At 44.2% G+C, this 20,456-nt stretch overlaps 1 pseudogene; it reads left to right on the plus strand.

Moving 5' to 3' along the window:
- Positions 1 to 371: 371 nt before the first annotated feature.
- On the plus strand, positions 372 to 20,403 carry LOC138080759 (serine protease 40-like; annotated as a pseudogene).
- Positions 20,404 to 20,456: the final 53 nt, after the last annotated feature.

A 20,456-nucleotide genomic window follows, 5' to 3' on the forward strand; every position in this document is an offset into this window, starting at 1 on the left:
GGAAAACCGCATACACAGAGGAGCCTGGTGGGCTACAGTCCAAACGGTCACAAGAAGGCAGACATGACTAAGCTCACAGGCAAGCGACCCAAGGCTGGAGTGTCAAACAATGTGGGTTGCATTTGTATTTCAAGGCATAGGTGCTCCACCACGCCCACAATGTCAGCAGAGACTTGCAGGAGCAGTTGGACAGACAAACCTAAATAAGACAAAGATACCAATGACAGAAACTTGAAGACACAAAGAAGTATTCAGGATTAAGGGGATGGGTGTGCAGGTGTAGGACTAAGGGTGGGGTAAGGGAAGGAGGGACAGAAAAGACTGAAAAAAGAGAAAGTGACAGAAAGAGACTGCAGTTTCAATTCACGCCCATGTGGGTGTCTATTCAGGCACCAACCTGTGAGCTTCCAGAAAGGCCCAGTTAAGGAGGGAGCACCCTGTGCACTGCCCACTCGGGTGATCAAGCCTGGAAACCAGCCAGTTGTATGTTGCTGTGGGACTCTAACCCACAGGTGGGACTCACCCATGTGTACACCAGTGTATGGGAATCCACTGCAGCACTTCAGCAAAGGGTCCCACATCACACTCTGTCTCAAATTGGGGGGAAATATAAGAGATATACAGAAAACAAATTGCAAACTGGAAAATGTAATTCCAACTGTATTAATAATTACATTACTGTGAATAAACACTCAAAATTAAAGACAAAAATTGATAGATTGTATTTACGAGAACAAAGTCCTTATCAATGTCAACTCTGTGATGTGGAAGAAAGAAAGAAAGGGAGAGAGAGAGAAAGAGAGGAAAGAAGGGAGGAATGGAAAAAGAGAGAGAAGAAGATAGGAGAGAAATAAGTAAAGGAATCCAACTTTAAATGGAAAAATTAGAACCTTTAGTGCAGAAGAGATGAACCTATATGTTAGAAACACCCAGTGAACCCACCAAAGCAATGTAAAACAAGCCAAAACAGACTAGGATGAATAAACAAGTGTAGGAAGTTCATAGGAAGCAATATTTCTTATAAAATAAATTGCATTTATGTATTCTAGGTACAAAAATATGAAAAGAGAATTAACAAAATAATTTCATTCATAATAGCATGGAAAAGAATAAAATCCTAGCAATAAACATAATAAAGAAGTGCAAGATCTGTACACTGAAAACTATAAAATATTGCTGATAGAAATTAAAGGTCTATACAAAGCAACTGTTCTTGTTCATGGATCAGGACATTTCATATTATGAAGAAAGCAACTCCTCAAATTGGTCTATAAATTCAATGGAGTCCCAGTGAAAATTCTAGCAGGCTTTTTTTGGGTAGAATTTGACAGCTGATCCTAAAATTCATAGGGAAATTCAAAGGATGTAAAATAGCCTAAACAATTTGGCAATAGAATAAAGCTGGAGAACTTTTATTACCTGATTTCAGATTTTACCATAATACATACTAATCGAGACAGTGGAATTCTGGCACAGGAAAGCAATACAGTTCATTGGCACAGGATTGAGAGTCCAGGAGTAGAACCTTACTTTTTGTTATGAATTGATTTTCAACAGATGTTCTAAAACAATTCAATATGAGAAAGAGTAAATTTTCTTTTTTAACCAAGAAAAGGTGCTGGTACAAATGGATATACACAAGAAAGATGAAAAACTAAGAAACGGAAACCTATTATATCTGGTAGGTAAAAATGAACTAAAACATGATCATGGTTTCAAATGTAGGAAACAACCTTTACAGTTTCTCAGAGAAAACACAGAGAAAACATAGGAGAAACTCTTCATGATCTCTTAGATATAACATGCAAAGCATGAGTTATACAAGAAAGAATAGTAAATTAGACTTCATTAAGTATCAGTGAAGGCGGAGTCCAGGTAGCCCTGTCATTTTGACTAGGCCGCTGGACGCCTGGCCTTGGCCTGGCCTCTGTGAAGTGATGTGACCCTCCTGGTTGCGACACCTGGGGTCTCTACTATAGGTGGCAGGGGAGTCTCCACAGTGTGTGGGAAACCCAAGGTGATGGGAGGATCTACGGTGGCTGGGACACGGAGGCCAGTGGCCGCGGCAGGCCAGTCTGCAATCCCAGGGCTTGCACGTCTGTGGAGCTGTCCTCATTAACTCCACCTAGCTCCTTTCCACTGCCCACTGCTTTCTCAAGTGAGTCTATAGCCTAGGCAAGGGAGGGGGATAGTGTCCCACGTTAGCTCCTCTGGGCAGTCTGTGGCCTTCAGAGGCATGTCGTTCCTGCTTTGGCCTGTGTACCCTCCACCTGGACTGTCCTCCCGCTCACCTGCCCGGATCCTCCTCATGCTCTGCCCTCAGCCCCTGTATCTGTTCCCCAACACAGGTGTGCCTCAGGAGAGCGGCAGTGTCTGTCCTCGCTGCCATTTGGTATGGGCCCATCTCAGATCAAAACTTCTTCTCAATGCCCCCTATTTCCAGGTGTCAGACTCTAGGCAGGGGCCTGGGACCGCGTGTATGACCAACAGCTGGGCAATTCTTACTACTCCTGCAAAACTGTGTGCCCAGGAGGAGTCACGGTCACTGGCGTGCATGCAGATAGCCGTGGTGCCAGGCTGCATAAGTGGGGGTGGGCTCCCTGGGAGAGTGACAGGGCTGCTCAGGAGTCTAATTCACCTAGCCTTTTGGGGCTGGCTTAGTTACAGACTTCTGAACAGAGGAGGAGGAGTCACCAGGGAGTTCAGGCATCACAGTCCAGGTCTGGGCACAAGAGCTTTGAGGGCTCAGAGTCTGTCAGCAACCACTCTGTGCCATGCTCCATGCAAGCCGCTCTGTGACATCAGGGTGAAGTGACAAATCCCACTTCACCATACCTCCATCCTGTCAGAAGAGAAAGCCCAGCATGGGTGAGAAGGGCAGAGCACATGGAGTGGGGGTGGGAGGGTCAGGAGAAGGGCTATGGAGAATGAGTGCCTGCTGGAGGGCAAGGATCGGATGAGGGGAACATGAGAGAGGGTCTCCAAGTAGATGAGGTGTGAAGATTGAAGGCTGGAGGAGAAGGGGATGACAGAGGATGAGTTGGTTGGATGGCATCACCGACTCAATGGATATGAGTTTGAGTAAACTCTGGGAGTTGGTGATGGAGAGGGAGGCCTGGCGTGCTGTAGCCCATGGGGTTGCAGAGTCGGACATGACTGAGCATGTGAACTGAACTGAACTGGTTTCAGCACCTGTGCTGGGGAAACAAGGCGAGGTTCCATTTCCTGCACCCAGTTGCTCATTTATTTAACAAATATTTTGTAAATCTTTGTAACTAAGTGGAGAAGCAGGACTTGGGCAGGGAGGTGTTTAAAGAAAAGGGATGGTCAGGAAGAGTGGGCCAGAAGGTGGGTTGTATGGGGTCTCCAGAAGGGTAAAGTGAGAGAGAGAACTGCCCCAGAATGCCTGCTGTGTACAATCAAAAAGCCTTCATTTGATGATCCCACTGAGGACATTTCCAGAGCAAGGATTCAGTGCTTCTGCCATTCTAGTTTCTAATGGAGAAAGCAGCCATATGTCTGAAACTGTAAATAGGATATCAATTAGCCTCAAGAAAGAAGGCCTCTTGAACATTCAAAATGGATGGACAGAAGCTGTCTGGCGTCACAAGGAGTGGATGGGTCCAGAGGGGTGTGGGCAGTTAGATGAGGATGCAGGGAAAGAGCTAGTCCCCACTTGGAGATGATGGTGACAGCACGCCTTTCTTCCTCCAGGAAATCCTAAGCCCTTGGGAACTATCAGGTTCTGTTAGGAAGCACCCAGCTGTACCAGCATACCCAGCACACCCAGGAGGTGTCTGTGACTCGGATTATCACACACCCAGACTTCAAGAAGTTATATCCCTTCGGGATTGACATTGCCATATTGCAGCTGCTCTTTCCTGTGAACTTCACCTCCTACATCATCCCTGCCTGCCTCCCAGTCCCTGGCATGAAGCTCCCCAGTAACTCATCCTGCTGGATAACTGGCTGGGGGATGTGCAATGAAGAAAGTGAGAGGTTACTGGGGAGTTGGGGGGGGGGGATGAGAGGAGGAGGAGGAAGGGGAGAAGGACAGGAGCAAAGAAGGGAGGTATGTCTCTACCTGAGGGGTCTCCAGGCAAAGGTCCCCTTGGCCCACTATGCTTCATTTCCAGAGGACTGGACCATTCTAGTTCTAGTTCTGAAAGTGTGTGATTCTAAGGCTTTGGTGTCCCCTAAAGTGTAAAGCTCTGAAGTCTGGGAATCTGACTTTGGAATCAAGAATCTGAGTTCTTGAAGTCTTTCTGGTTCTTGATTCCAAGGTTTAAATCAACCATAGATCTGAGATGACTTGATCCAACTCAAAGGTCATGGTTGGGGCCTGACTCCTTCCAGGTCACTAACAAACTCTCTGATTTCCCAGTGCCATAGGAGGTGCTTGGGAAAAGTAGAAAGAAAACTGAAGTATTACCTCTGACCTCTGAACCTGCCTGATCAGTTTAAAATGATTATGACTTAGAGGGTTTCACTCTCTGAAACTCGCTTTGCTCTTCTCCCAGCTCAGGTCAGTTATCTACTTTGTAGGGTTATTAGGCAAACTGAGTAACAGGAAAAAAATTGTATTTTTTAAGATTGAAAGAGGAGAAATCTAGGCCAAAAGTTATGAATAACTTATAAGCAAGAGTCTTCATTAAGGAAAGGAGTGTTTACAACTTGGTGAAATGATTATGATGCAAAATTATGGAGGGAAAGAATATTTATTTGTAATTGTTTGTAGGGTCATAATTTGGTATGATGTTCTACAGAGGTGTTATAAGCATTTTGAATAGATTCTGTCTTCATTGGGTGGGATGTTCCAGCATCCATGGTCCTTGCTTATTAGTGTGTCAGTAACACTCAGTAATTATAGGACAAACAACCAGGTCTCCATAATTCTTACAGCACACACACACAACACACCCAAACACACACAACACATGTATACACACTTCACACACACACACAGGCTAGTTCCTCCTTGAGGACAGGGACCCTGTCTTTGTTGTTTCAATATCCCAGTCTGTGCCCCAGGCAGGGCCTAGCACCTGGTAGGTATCCCACTGCTGCCCCCGGGTCCTTCTTCCCTGGACCTCCAGACTGATCTCGGCTCCCACCCTGTGTGCTCTTCGTTAGTCTCCACATAGCTGTCTAAATATTTGCTTTAGAGCAGGAGTCATGCCAGTTCCCTCCTCATCACCCCCAGTGCCTTCTCATTTCTACTTAAAATAAGGTCACAACTCCCTGCCTTTGCTCTCAGGCCCCATTCCTCTCTCTCACCTCCTACTGCACCCCTCACTCACACCACCCCAGCCAGCAGGCCTCCTTCCTGCCTTGATGATGCCAAGGCGGTTCCCACCTTAGGTCTGCATCTTGACTATCTCCCTGGACTCATTTGCTTTTCCAACTAAGCTCATCATGCCTTGTTTCATAACATATGCAGCTTGGCTACTCTTCTGAGCAGTTTTACTTGATCACATGAGCTAAAACAGGCAACCCCTAATAGTACATCTTCTTGTTTTATTTCCTTTACACCACTTATTAGATCTAAAATAATATACTTATTTCATTTAACCTCTCTGCGCCAACTAAAAATGTTAGTATCATTAGCTAAAAGATACTTAACATGAGGATGGAGGAATAAATGAGTAAACTGGATGAAGAATAAATGAGTGATAGGGCGAGAGGATGGATGGCGGGAAGGTGGGAGGATGAATGGGTGGAAGGGAAGATGGCTGGGCCAATGGTTGAAAGGATGGTGGGCAGAGAGATGGAGTGAGTGGGTCTATTGATGGAGGGGAGAATGGAGAGATGGGTGAAAAGATGAGTGTATAGGCAAATGGATGGAAGGCTGAGTGGGCGAATGGGACATGAGGGAAGATGGGTAGTAGGATGGAGGAACAAGTGGATGGAAAGCAAGGTTAGTGACAGACAAAAGGTGACTGGATGGGATGGTTTGTGAAAGGGTAGATAGGTTGGTGAACGATTGCTAAGCACCAGTGAGTGGCAGGTGTTGGAGGGATTTGCCATTTTCCTTTGTGAAATAGTGTGTCTGTTATTATAAAAGAGGTAGAGGGAATAGGATGATTTTGGAAAAGTTTGAGAAACAGGGGAGGGCTTATTAGGCATAGGTAGAAGTCTGAAACAAGGATGAAAGCTCAGGTGTTTGGAGAAAACCCCACATTGAAGTGTAGTGCTGACTGATAAGGCAGAGCTCTGTAGCTTGGGTACAGCCTCCTTCCCTGATTTCCTACTTATCCTCAGAGCACCTCTGCTTGAACCCTTCCATCTCCAGGAGAGAATGTGAGCTTCGTTGAGAACAAGTTCTATAAACTTATACTGAGATGGAAAAGGCAAGAACTGCTCTGTACATGTGGACATGCTGTGGGCTGGGGACTTCTCCACAGAAAGTCCATCTGCCAAATGAGTAAGGCGCTTTCTCTTTTTCCCTCGCCTGTTCTCAGGGCCTCAGTTTCCCTGGGGAGGGGCTGTGTTGCCTCTGCTCTCTTTGTGGAGCCCCTGGGACTTCCCGTTTCCTCCTCCATGCGTCTTCCTGGGCTCCATCCCTTGGCAGTGTCCCCCAGGCCAACCCCCCTTCCTAACTCCCTTGCACATAAGGACACCTACAGCATCTGTTCTTGAAGTATATTTTAAAGGTTTTATTGAAGTGTAACATACATACAAAAGAATATATCCATGCTCTTTTCATAAGTTGGATAAAATTTCACATAGTGAAGCAACATGTGATCAATACCCTAGAGGCCCCGCTCACACCTCCTTCCTGTCACCAACACCCAACGCAAACCACCATCTTCATCTTCAGTACTTTAGATTAGATTCCGAATGTTGCATAAGTAGAGTTTATTTCCAGTTGTCAGCCTTTCTTGTCTTCACGTTGTATCTGTGAGATTCGTCCACGCTGTTGCCTGTAGTTGTAGTGTGTTCAGTCTCCTTGCTCTACAGGACGCTCCTGTGCGCATTGAATCCTATGATTAGTTACTCTTAGTGGGTATTTTAGTGCTCCAAGTGTTTCATTTCATTTCACTCCAAATGTTTCGTCTTCTGTTTCACAGAATCCCGTGAGTAGTACTGTTGGAGGAAAAGGTATGCATGTATTCACCTTTGGCAGACATTACCAAACGTCTTCAAAGTGGTTCACCATTTCCACTCATTGAAGCAGTGGATGAGAGTTTATATTCTCACCAATACTTAGCACTTTCCATCTTTTTTCATTTTAATAGCTTACTGTAGTTTGATTTCCTTGATGACCAATTAAATATACTTTCACATATTTATTATCATTGGATATCTTTTTCTGTAAAGTTTCTTTTCAAGATTTTTTCCCCTCTTATTTTTCTGTTGGGTGCTCTGTCTCTTCGTTTAGGGGCTCTTTATGTCTTTTATATATTCCAGATATCAGTCTACCGTAGGATATTTGTGTGTGTGTGTATTTTTTTGCATTTGTTTCTTTGTTTTCTTTTGGCTGTGTTGGGTGGGCACTAGTTATGGCACTCGGGCTCTTCGTTTCTGCGCGCAGGCCTCTCTCAGTTGTAGCACGTGAGCTCCAGAGCACGTGAGCACAGTAGTGGCGGCATGTGGACTTAGTTGGCCTGTGGCACGTGGGATATCAGTTCCCTGACTAGGGATTCAACCAGTGTCCTCTGCATGGGAAGGCAGATTTGTAACCACTGGATCACCAAGGAAGTCCCACTGTTGGATATTCGAATTTTGATGCTTTCTTCACACTTTCTGTTTTCCCCTGTTTTATAGGTGAGCAAACAGGTCCCAAAGAGGGTAAGTGGCTACCCTAAAATGTGGCAGCACAGCCTGAGCCCCTGTGTCCACTCTTACACCCCACCCTGAGCCCACGTCTGCTCTTATACCGCTCCCTGAGCCCACGTCCACTCCTCCACAGACCCAGTTTCCACACCAGTCTCTGCAGGCTGCCGGCTCGTCCATGCCAGGCAAGGCCTTTGTGCCTCCACAGACCTGGCCCCTGGTGTTGTTCATGCTTGGGGCCCTGAGAAATGCCCTGTGGTGATCCGCCAAGCCCCTCAGCTCCAGCTGTGTGCCTCAGGACCCGGCCTGCTCGCTGGAACCTTCCCCCCTCCCCTCCTCCAGCCCCATCAGGTCTCGATGGTCTCTTCTTGGCTTCCCTGTCCACCAGCTGTGACCCCCACAATCCAAGCTTGAAAAGCCAAATAAAAACAAGTGAGAGTCATCCTGATTCTGTCTTGGGGCCCTATGGCTCCTCCTGATCCTCAGCACTCAGCCCTTCTCTTGAGGTCTATCGTCTGATTCCCTGGACAAGCAAACAGGAAGCAGCAGGGCCATTACAGCAGGAGGAGGGCAGGGGTGGGGACTCTGAAGGAGTCCAGCTGGGGAGAGAGAAGGGCGTCTTTCTACTGTGGGAATGCACAGGCCTCAGAGGAAGAACATCAGTCAGCTCCAGCTGCTGTAACAAATATTACAGGCAGTGTGGCTTAGACAACAGGAACTGTTTATCACAGTTCCGGAGCCCAGAAGCCTGAGGCCTCTTGCCTTGGCTTATAGACACCACCTCTGCCCTGTGTCCTCACAGGGTCTTCCCCCTGCGTGTTTGTGTCCACATTTCCCCTTCTTATAAGGGCACCATTTGCAACCCAAGGGCACCCCACTCCAGTACTCTTGCCTGGAAAATCCCATGGGCAGGGGAGCCTGGTAGGCTGCATCCATGGGGTCGCTAAGAGTGGGACATGACTAAGCGACTTCACTTTCACTTTTCACTTACATGAATTGAAGAAGGAAATGGCAACCCACTCCAGTGTTCTTGCCTGGAGAATCCCGGGGAGGGGGGAGCCTGGTGGGCTGCCGTCTATGGGGTCACACAGAGTTGGACATGACTGAAGTGACTTAGCAGTACCCGGATCCATCCTCGTGGCCTCATTTTAACTTGATTATCTCTTTAAAAGCTCTACTCCAAATAAAGTCACATTTGGGGACTGCTCTGGTTGTACAGTGGTTAAGACACCAGGCTTCCTCTGCAGGGGGCATGGGTTTAGTCTCTTGTTGAAGAGCCAAGAACCCACATGCTGGACTGCGCAGACAAAAGAAAGTCACATTCTGAAGTTCTGGAGGTTAGGACTCAACATAAGAATTTTCTGTGTGTTAGTTGCTCAATCATGTCTGACTCTGTGACCCCATGGAGTATATAGCCTGCCAGCCTCCTCTGTCCATGGAATTCTCCAGGCAAGAATACTGGAGTAGGTTGCCCATTCCCTTCTCCAGGGGATCTTCCCAACCCCAGGATCAAACCTGGGTCTCCCGCATTGCAGGCAGATTCTTTACCACCTCAGCCAATGAACTGGGGTTGGGGGTTGTCAGAATTCAGCCCGTAATAGGAAGTAAGACATAGTGTCAGGTGTCTGTACTGCAGGGGAGTAAGAATCTTTCTCAAAGTAAAGAAGCATCACTCCCCAGGTTTGGAGAAGGGACGACCTACTCCCTGTGGAGGTAAGGGGATGTTCCCCGCATCAGGACAATTGAGCTGGACTGAGGTACATGACCCAGGCCATGAGGAAGGGGGTTCCTGCCTACAGTACAGAAGGCTCTTGCACGTGGGGGATCTGGCGACTGAGTGGGAGACAGAGCGAGGAGACCCTTGCCAGGCTGCGAGCTGAGGTCCAGTCTGGCAGACCTCACACCTCTGCTCCTAGAATTGACTCCCAGTAACTCCTCACCCACTCCCATGTCCTCTCAGACACCCCCATGATCCCTCACCCACTCTATGATCCCTCTCGGACCCCACGGATCCCTCACCCACCCCATGTTCCCTCACGGACCCCATCATCCCTCACCTACCTCCATGGTTCCAAACTCACTGCCCACCTTCCTGGCCCTGAACCCCACATGAAATGGCTCCCTTCTGGCCAGGGCCTCAGGCCAGCCTGTTCCAAGTGTCCACACACCTTCAGCAGTAGGAGCCTAGTGTCTTCTTTCTGCTTAGCTGACTCAGGACTTAGTTGCCTGGCAATAAGCCTGGAAGCAGTGTTCTCATCATCCTTCCTGCCAAGTACCTGACACAGAGTCATTGTGTAACCAGCAGCACCCCAGGAGGCCTCAGAATGTACCCACCCCAGACTTCGCATGATAATATGGTAGATGTCCCCTTTAGCACATATCCAATACGGACTAGACGCTATTCAAAAGATTCAGGCCAAGTTCTTTCCAATCCTGGCATTGCCGATATATCCTGGACTCCCACAGACAGATAACCACAAATGGACTCACATGCACTCTCACATGGATCCCATGTCTGGAGCCAGGAACTCGCACTCGAGTTGAAAAGGTCTCAAAAAAGTGTCTTCCCAGCATCCACACATTTCCACAGTCCCTGCGTTTGGCCATTCCTCTGGCTAGAGTTCTACCACTGAGGTACCACCATCAGCTTCAGCCCTTAACAGCCCAGCAGTCTCTGGAAGGTGAAGACTAACTTTCCCTGCCTTGGTGGGGAACTCTGGTATGGGTCCTTAGGCAAGATTGCTCAGGGCCCTGGAGTCAGGGAGCTACTGAGACACCATGTGGTCCACACACATTCTCCAGAAGACCAGGGGAGCTCAGGCAGTTCAGCTGCACTAGTAGCCACTCCACTGGTCCTAAGGTCTTATTTTCTTCCCAACCCCAGCAGCCTCAGGCTGGCTGTGCCCTGGGGCCAGGCCTTCCTATATCTTATTTCTGGAGGTAGGTGTTTTTCTGCCCCCCACCCCCACCCCGCCACCGCCCACCCGGTTTTCCTTAGACCTCTAACCAGGGGATTCCAACACATATCATATCCACATAACAGATGGACTGAATGTCTGCTCCAGGGCAGCCAGTTCCCCATTGCCTGAAACTGACTTAGTGCTCAGCATTCTTATCTTGGTTTAGCTGCTTTTAAAAGATAAACTGAAGCCTAGCAGGGTTAAGTAGTTTTTCAGAGGTCACATAAGTAGGAATTAGTGGGAACAGGGATTCAAATCTTGATCTTTCTTACAGAACTTGAATATCTTTGTACTCCTGCAGACTATACTCAGATCCTGTTACCCTGTGTTCATTTTCCTGGAGTAAACAGCCAGGGATGCAATTGCTGGACCATATGGTAAGTATATATTTAGTTTTTTAAAGAAATAGCCAAACTGCTTTTAGGTTTGACTGTATCATTTTACAGTTCCATTAACAGCACTATGAGATAACTTATTCTTGGCACACTCACTAATAATGAAGTTAGTTTTCATTTTAGCTGTTCTAAATCAACATGTGATTTATTCTCATTGTGTTCCTAATTTGAGTTACATTAAAGACCAGGAGTTTTGAACGTCTTTTCATGAATTACTTGTCAAACAGATGTCCTCTTTTGGTGAAATGTATCTTCATATCTTTTCCTCATTTTCTAATTGAATTGTTCCTATTTTTATTGTTTTGATAGTTTTTTATACACTCTAAGACTTTTGTCAGATGTGTGACTTGCGAATAATTTCTCCAAACTTGTAGCTTCTTCTCATCCTTAACAGAGTCTTTCATGTAGGAAAATATTGAATTTTCATAAAATCCAATTTTCTCTTTTTTTTAATCAATAATGTTTTTCCTCTCAATGTGTAAAAAGCCTTCACCAAGCCCTAGGATCCAAAGATTTTCTCCTATTTTCTTAAAAATGTTTCAAATTTTGAAATTTTACATTTAAATCTATGTTCCATTTTGAGTTAATTTTAATATTTTTTAAAATCTCTATTCCTTTTCCATTATATTGCTTTTTAATGTTTGTAAAGATTTAGAAGAGCAATTGAGTCCTTTGGGACACAAATTTTTCTTTCTGCTTAAAAAGTTTTTTGCTCCTGGTGAAAAAAAAAAAACAATTAACTAAAGAAAAAAAATGCCTCAAAGGGCAAAGCTGTATGAAAACTTAACAGTGGCCATATTGAAAAAGAAAAATAGGGAATTGGGAATTCAGAACTCAGGTTCTTTACTCTTCTTTGTTACAATTGTGTAGGAAATTGTTCTTAACTCATGCCCAGTTCCTCATGATTTCTACCTTTTTTCCCAATTCTAAATCTGAAAGATTTCAATGATACATATATTGGATACTTTCAGAGGGTTTGACCAGTCACTGGAAGGGAATGGCTTGTCCATCTGCATATTTTCCAGGCCTTTAGCGCTTTCAGTACAAAAATATCTTCTTACACGCACCTAACTTTTTCTTTTTTATTCTCTGGGTTAGCTACTCTGTGCACTCTCCCTCGACCTTAGTTGAGAAGATGAGGTGAGAGCAATTTAAGGAAAATCGCAGTAAATTTTATTTAACAAACAAAAAACATCAATCAAACTGTTAAGGGTTGAAGAAATTAACAACTTGGAGACATTTCTCACTATTTGAGCTTTTCTCATGGGAAAAGATGAAATTATTTTAACCAGTAACTTCACACTAGAGGAATGGGGAGGTAAAATATTGTACCCTGGCACTCCAGAAAGGTGGGCTTTCTTGTTGATTCTTCCCCTTGTCCTGTCAAAAAATTGTTAAAAAATTCTTATTCATGGCTCTGAGTAGAGTTTGAATGAACCTTCCCAGGGCCACTGATATAAAAATTGAATTTTGGAAAAAATTATCCCATCTCATGTCTACAGTCATTTTTTACTCCATCAAAATCTTAGACCACGGAGGCAGATACAATTAAATGAGTCCAGAAGTAATCTGGGGAGACAGGCAACAGAAGGGAGTAGCAGAAGTCCTTTGGACCATGATCTCTGACTATCATGCAGAAAGGAGGGAGGCAGGTATTGCTTGCTGAGAAAAAAATCTATGGTTATGGACCACAGACCTTAGATGACCTATCGTATTCTGCTGAAGCATGGAACATTAGAAGTGCAGTGGGATTCCATGCTTATGTCTTGTAGAGTTTTCAATCTGTGTGCTTGGAGGCTCTCAGTATTGTTAGATACCAGGGGTTTTAAGAGGTATCCTGTGAAGTAGAAATGGTACTAATTTTGGAATTGATCACTAAGAGAATCTGATGATTGAATCTTCTTTGTAAAGTATTACTAACCCAAATCAGTAAGTTGATTCTGCTACTATCTCTTAAAAAAAAAATTAGGGAGCTTAAATTCTCCAATATATAATAAAAACGGAAGGGAGCATAAAACTATTCCCATGCTACTGCTATGTCAACTGAAACTGACCCAGATTTTCAAGTCTTGATCAAAGTTATTGATATAACAAAAACCTTGCAAGGAAACATCTGAGAATCAACATTTACTGAAGACCCTCCATGAAGTAAATAAATAATAAGAAAAAATACTCTAGTCGAGTGAGTGCATTTGGAGAGTGTAGGAATGGAGTCAGCACACAGTATCTCAGAGCGTTTTCCAGATCTGAAATTCTTTGCTAGAATTGTTCTTTAATGGAAACTTTTGGCCTACTAGGGAAAAGGACCTACTGGTTTTTGACAGACATAAACAAGAATCAAGGAACTGCAGTCCAAGGGCATGAAAAGGCATGAAAGGGCATGAAAACACTTTCCCAATTTAAGGATGGAGTTCTCCAAAACTCTTGTATTTAAGTGCATGGATTTCAGGTGTGAAACGTAAAAATCACCGGTGCGCAGCTCACAAGAGCTGATTTTAAGAGAGTGCTATGAAGCTTCCCGGTGAGAGGCCATGGACATAGAAGCTCCTCAGCGTGTTCGAACCCTAACTTCTCTGCCCTCCTGCAGCGACCTCCTCGGACAGTTGTCTGTGTGCCCAGTGTCTGCACGCATGCGCACGCCCACTGTGGACAGGCTGACGGCCATTATTCAAGAGCTGCTCCCAGCTTCTGTTAAAGTTGTCTGCTCAGGAAGACAGGAACTCTAACTGAAATACAGAGGGCGGAGCCCCAACCGCCAACCCTGCGTGGACAGAGGTGCCACTCAGGGCAGTCTCTAGCATCAGTTACAGGAACTTTGAGGTAAGGGAGACACAGACTTTTCAACCCTCAGGTGTCGCACTCTGCGCTGTTTTTCACCCTGGGGGTTACTTGTGCCCTTGTCAGTATAGGGAGACTCCCCTACAGCGCTCAGTTCCCTTGCAGTGTTTACACCAGGGTTACTGGCACCTCTGGGGAGCAGGTTGCAAGAATGCTTCCCGGACTGCAGGGCCTGTAGTGGAGGGTCAATCGTGAGAGCAGTTAAACAGGTGCCATTCTAGTCCGTGCCTTCTGAGGAGTATAAAAGCTAAAGGGAATTTCTTCCACTTGAAAGCGCTCATCGCAAGAAGTAGCGCAGGTCATTGGAAAATGAGTGGACAGTGAGTGAAGATCTAACATACATTCTCATGGTTTCACAGGTGAACATATTTAACGTGAAAATATCAGTCGACACATATGTTCAAAGGGCAGTCTTGTCCATGATGAAGTAGCAGACATCTATTTGTAGTCTGATGTCAAATCATGATTGATTTGCAAGCATAGATGGGGTTTGTACGTAACTAATTGGTTAGTGGGAGTCTGATAGGTTGTCCAATGTGCAGGTTGGTTTTGTCTGTGGATATTTGTGATTAAGGGGAGTTCATGCCTCTATTTTTGTGAGTGTGTAAGGGTGAGTGTTGGATTTGGAGGGTGTTGAGATTGTAACACAGACATCAAGTAGTTGGTGATTAGGTGTTTGATATTTGAGGACTATTTTTACATGTGCTTTTTTCACCCATGAATTTGGGGATTTGTATGTGTTTAATGGTAGGTTTTTCATATGTGTAAGGGCAGTGTTAGGAAAAGTACTGGTGTATATTAGTTTGGGTGTACAGTCTATTTTGTGTCTATTTTTCCTTTGATTTTATCTTTGACCCAATGTTTTTTTTTAAATGTTTTATACAGCATAATAAATGTAATTAAAATTGGTGTATTTTATATATGACAGTTAAGAAAGTAAATCCTAAGAGTTCTCATCACAAAAGAAACATTTTTTCTTTTATTTTTATTTTGTATCCATAAGAGATGATGTTCATCAACCTTCTTGTGATAATCATTTCATGATATATGTAAGTCGAATCATTATGCTGTATGTCTTAAAATTATGCAGCGGTCAATATCAGTTATACCTCAGAAAAACCAGAAGTGGGGGGAAAGAGTGTATTGTTTAGCTTCCACATGTTTCTCAATTTTCCTGTTTTCTTGCTCTTAAGGGATTTCTTATTTCATCCTATTGTGGTCAGAAAAGATACCTGAAATTATTTCAGTCTTTTTAAATTTGTTAAAACTTGATTGTGACCTATTATGTATCCTGGTGGATGTTGCTTGTGTACTTGAATGTATATGTGCTGCTGTCTGGTGGTATGTTTAAATATGTCTGTAAGGACCATACGATCCTTACATGTTTTCATCAAGGCATGTTTGTTTATTGATTTTCTATCCATTTTTACAAGTGGATTATTGAAGTCCCTTACTGCCCTTATATGCAATCAATTTTTTTCTTTAATTCCAGTATTTGCTTTATACCTTTATGTGCTCTGATGCTGTATGCATATATAATTTTTATATCTTCCTGTTGAAGTGACTCTTATTAAAATATAGAGACCTTTTTCTATGGAAACAATTTTGGACTTAACATCACTCTTTTATATGAGTAGCCACCCCTGCTTTCTTTTGCTTACTATCTACATGCATGGAGTATCTTTTTCCATCCCTTCATTTCGAGCCTGTATGTGTCTTTAAATCTAAAATGAGTCTCTTGTAGATAGCTTCGAGTTGGGTCTTTTTTTTTTTTAAACCATTCAACCACTGTTTAATCCATTTATATTATTTCTCGATCAGCAGAGATTACTGTTACTGTTTAGTTAATGGTCTTATTTATGTTTTGTAGGTGTTTTGTCCTCTTCCTGTCTGGAGAGTTATAGTTCCTCTTAGTTGTGCAATCTGCCCTCCATCGTGGGGCTGGACTAGTGTGAAGGTTTCCTGATGGGGGGACTTGTGCTTGTGTTCTGTTGGATGAAGCTGGATCATGTCTCTCTGAAGCACAGTTCAGTGGTGAGTTTCGGGGTGTCTATGGGTTTGGTATGACTTTGGGCAGCCTATGTGCTAATATGCTGGATTGTGTTCCTGTTTTGCTGGAGGATTGGCATGGGGCATCCTGCACTGGAGCTTGCTGACACTTATTAAACAAAATTAATAACAAAAGATTGAATGGTGGACTTCCCATGGGAGTTGATCCTGGTTTGTTGGACCCTTGGCAGAGCCAAGCCAACTGGGCTCCCAGCTGGGTCCTGTGGAGGTTGCCACAGTCTTAGGTGAGTTGTGTGTTTCCCCAGGGGAGTTGTCCTTGGGTTATGACCCTGCTGGCTGGCAGATCTGAGCCACTCAGGGTTCTGGGAAGATGTGGGTAGTGATCCTCGGCCACTCACAGCTTAGCTGTAGATGTGATCCATGGGTCCATGGGGCCAAGATTGTAGTGGTCCTTTGCCTTTTGCCTCTGGCAGTTGTGCGCCTGCTTTTCTGCCTCTGGGGCTACAAACTGCAGCCTGCTCTCCCCTCCTAGGTATTCTCTATGGTTCTGTTCTTTGTTCTGTGGGTGCACGCAGAATTAGAATGCTGCCTGAGAGCCTTCCCACAGAAGTGAACTTTCTCTAGTGGTCCCAGAGTTTCCCCTGTCCTGCTGTGCTGTGTCACATTAACCCTCTTGGAGTATCTTCACAGCATTCAGCCCCAGTCCTTTCCCTGAGGACCAAGCCCCACAGCCAGAGCCTCCGCACCCAGCCCCCACCTGCTGCAGGCTGATGAGAGTGTGTGAGCTTCTTTTTGGCTGGAAATTGCAATTTGGCACAACCTCTGTGCAGAATTTTCTCTGTTTTGCATTATTGTGCTTCCATCTGAGGTTCCTAAGCTCCCCTATAACCCCACTTGTGAGGGGGTTTCTTGTTGCCTGGAAACTTCTCCTTCAGGACCCCCTCCTCAGGATGGATTCTCAAGATCCTTTCTCTCCCTTTTTGTCTTTGTCTTTTGCCCTACCTCATTCCAAGTAGATTGGCTTGCCTTTCTGGACTCCTGGGGTCCTCTCCCAGGGTTCAGAAGATGTGCTATGGGAATTGTTCCACATACAGGTTATCTTTTGATATATTTGTAGGGGAGAAGGTAGTTTCCCTGTCCAATTCCTCCATCATCTTGAAACCACCCCCCTTCTATAGCAAGTTTTGAAATCAAGAAATTTGAAACTTCAAACTTTATTTTGCTTACACATTATTTTGCCTGTTCAGGCTGTTAGAATTCCATGTGAATTTCAGGATGAAGTTTTTTATTTTCTAAAAAAAGAAGACCTCATTATAATTAGAGACTGTCATCTGTGCATCACTTTTAGTATTGACAGCATTACGTCTTCTAGCCTGTGGACACAGGATGCCTTTACATTTGTTGGCATCTTTATTAATTTCTTTCAGCAATATTTTCTAGTTTTCCATATACATCTCTTTTTTCCCCTTGTAAAGTTGTTTCTAGTATTTTACTCTATAGTTCATGATATGATAAATGGTGTTGCTTTCTTAATTTCTTTCTCATGTTTTCCATTGTTAATATAGAGAGACAGAATTGATTTTTAAATGTTGATTTTATATCTGGCACTTTTCTAAATTCATTTATTAATGCTAAGGGTGTTTTTTGGTGTGTTTGTGTGTAATCATAAGGTTTTCTGCATATGATATTGTATTGCCTGAAAACAAGTATAGTTTCATTTTTCCTTTTTGATTTAGATATCTTTTAGTTTTTATCTTGTCTTATTTATTCGTCTAGGAATTCTAGTAGTGTACTGAATAGAAGTGGTGAAACAGGCAACCTTTCTATGTCCCTGATTTTCACGGGAAAGTTTCACCACTTAATAGCTATGACTTTTCCCATATGTGACCTTCATTATGTTGAAGTCATCAACTTTTTTTTTAATCACAAAAAGGCATTGAATTTTGTGAAATGTTTTATTTTCTGCATCAGTTAAGATGATCACATGATGTTTATTTCCATCTTTTTAAGTGATAAGCCATATTGATTTTTCTCATTTATTGAACCAATCTTACATTGCAAGATCAGTCCCATTTGGTCATGGTGTATAAGCCCTTTCTTCTGTTGTTCTGTCTTATTGTTTTTTAAAGGGCTTCTGCGCCAGTTTGCATGAGGGATGTTGGTCTGTGGTGTACTTTTGTCATGTCTTTGGCTTTATATTCAGTGTAATGGTGACCTCATAGAATGACTGAGGAAACTGTCTCCTATTTAATTGTTTGGAAGAACTTGAGAAGACTTGGTGTTAATTCTTTCCACTTGGTAGAATTCACCATGAAGATACTTGATGCTGGGTGTTCCGTCACTGGAGGTTTTTTGATAGTTATTCAATATCTTCACTTCTAGAGCTGTTTAGATTTTGTATTTCTTCATAATTCAGACTTGGTAGGATGTTTCTAGACATAAAATTTTCTTTTTATGTCTATAAAGCTGGTAGTAATATCCCTTCACTTCTGATTTTATACATTTTTTCCTTATCTCTTTATGTAATGGTAAATTTAAGTAGTTTTGTTCATTTTTTTGATTTTTTTTCTCTTTTTTGAGGGCTACCTGACAAAACCATGGTGTAGCTAAAGTACATAAAGTGGTTATTTGACATACATATGTGTTGTGAAAGGATTCTAACAATCAAGTTAATTAACATACCCATTACTTCTCACATATTTACATTTGTATATGGGGACATGTAAATTCTACTCTCAGAAATTTTCAAGACTTTATTCTTTCATTTATTTTTCATGTTATAACAGAAAATTTGTATCTGTTTACCAATCTGTTTGCAGATACCCCATGACCAGCTATGACTGTCCTTTTTTTGATTCCACATGTAAGTGATACCATGCAGTGTTCTTTTCCGGAAGGCTTATATTATGTAGCATAATGATCTCCAGGTTCATTCATGTTCTTGTAAATGTCATGATTTACTTTTTTTGAGGCTGAATAATATCCCATTGTATATGTTATGTATGTATATTTGTGTGTGTATTCTTTATGGACTCATCCACAACAAACTGGAAGGTTCTCTGCATGCCATTACTATGAATGAAGTTTCAAAGGACATAGAGAAGTACTGATATCTCTTGAGAATAAAAGCATTTTAATTCCTTTTGCTCTATGACTGGAAGTGGAATTGCTGGATCACATGGTATTCTAATTTTATTTTTTTGAAGAATCTCCACACTGTTGTAAATATTGGTTGTACACATTTGCATTGCAAAGCACAATGCACATGGTTTGTTCAGTGATATCAGACTCACTATGAAGGAACTATCACAGTGTGTATACTCAGATTCTAAAGAATGCCTGTGAGGTCTGTGTGGGGGTCTCAAAGAGAGGTCTCGTGTGAGATTGCTCAGTGTAGGTCTGTGGAAGTTTCCTGTGTGGGGTAAATGTGCGTCTATCAGAGGTCTCTGTGTGGGGTCAGTGTGGGTGTTTGAGAGATCTGTAAGCAGGATCAGTGTGAATCTGTGGTTGACTGCTATACAGGATCAGGGTGGATTTGTGGAAGATTCCCATGTGAGGGTAGTGGAGTCCCTGTGTGGGTCAGTGTGGGTCTGTCAGAGGTCTCTGTGTTGGGTCTGAGGGTTCCTGTGCAGGGTTGCTGTGAGTCTGTGGGAGATCCCTATGCAGAGTTAGTGTGGGTCAGTGGGAGGCCCTGTCTGGGGTTAGTGTGGGTCTGTCAGAGTTCTCTGTGTGGGCTCAGTGTGGGTCTGTGTGAGGGTTCCTGTGTAGGGTCGCCGTGAGTCTGTGGGAGATCCCTGTGTGGAGTTAGTGTGGGTCAGTGGGAGGCCCTGTCTGGGGTGTGGGTCTCTGGGAGGGCCCTGTGCTGGATCAGTGTGGGTATATGGGAGGTCCCTGTCTGGGGTCAGTGTGGGTAGTCTTCATGGGGACCCTCCATTGCTGTCCTTTCTGCACCTCATGGCAGGAGAAGGGCAAGTGACTCTCCCCGTCTGCTTTCTTGTTGTTCTGTCAGGGTCCCTCCTGTGTCATTTCTCCAGATCGGCGCCTTAGTTCCAGCTCACCCGACTCAGTGCTCACCTCTTGGCACCTCTGAGAGGACCTCGCAGGCGGGCTCAGAATCCACGCTCTCTGCTCCCCTCTGTGAGCTCTGGAGGCCACTCAACGACGTAGGTCACAGCCCATCCCCTCAGACCCTGGCTGAGCCCCCACCGCTATGCCCCCTATGGAGGACACAGTGCAGAGGCAGGACTAGTCTCCAGAGAGAAAACAGCAGAAGCAGGCCTGTGTCCTCTACCCCCACAGCCCCGGGCCTGGTCCTATATGTGGGGGTCCTGACAGGCATGGAGGCGGGGCCATTCCAGCTGGCTCCTGGATCGGGGACCCCTCCAGGAGCAGATCTCTCCACAATGGGAGTGTCTGTGACATAGAGCCCCAAATCTCTCTAGGGAAATGCTCTTGTCTCCCCACTTTCCCATGTGGA

This window comes from Capricornis sumatraensis, chromosome 6, assembly GCF_032405125.1.
Source record: "Capricornis sumatraensis isolate serow.1 chromosome 6, serow.2, whole genome shotgun sequence".
Classification (NCBI taxonomy): domain Eukaryota; kingdom Metazoa; phylum Chordata; class Mammalia; order Artiodactyla; family Bovidae; genus Capricornis; species Capricornis sumatraensis.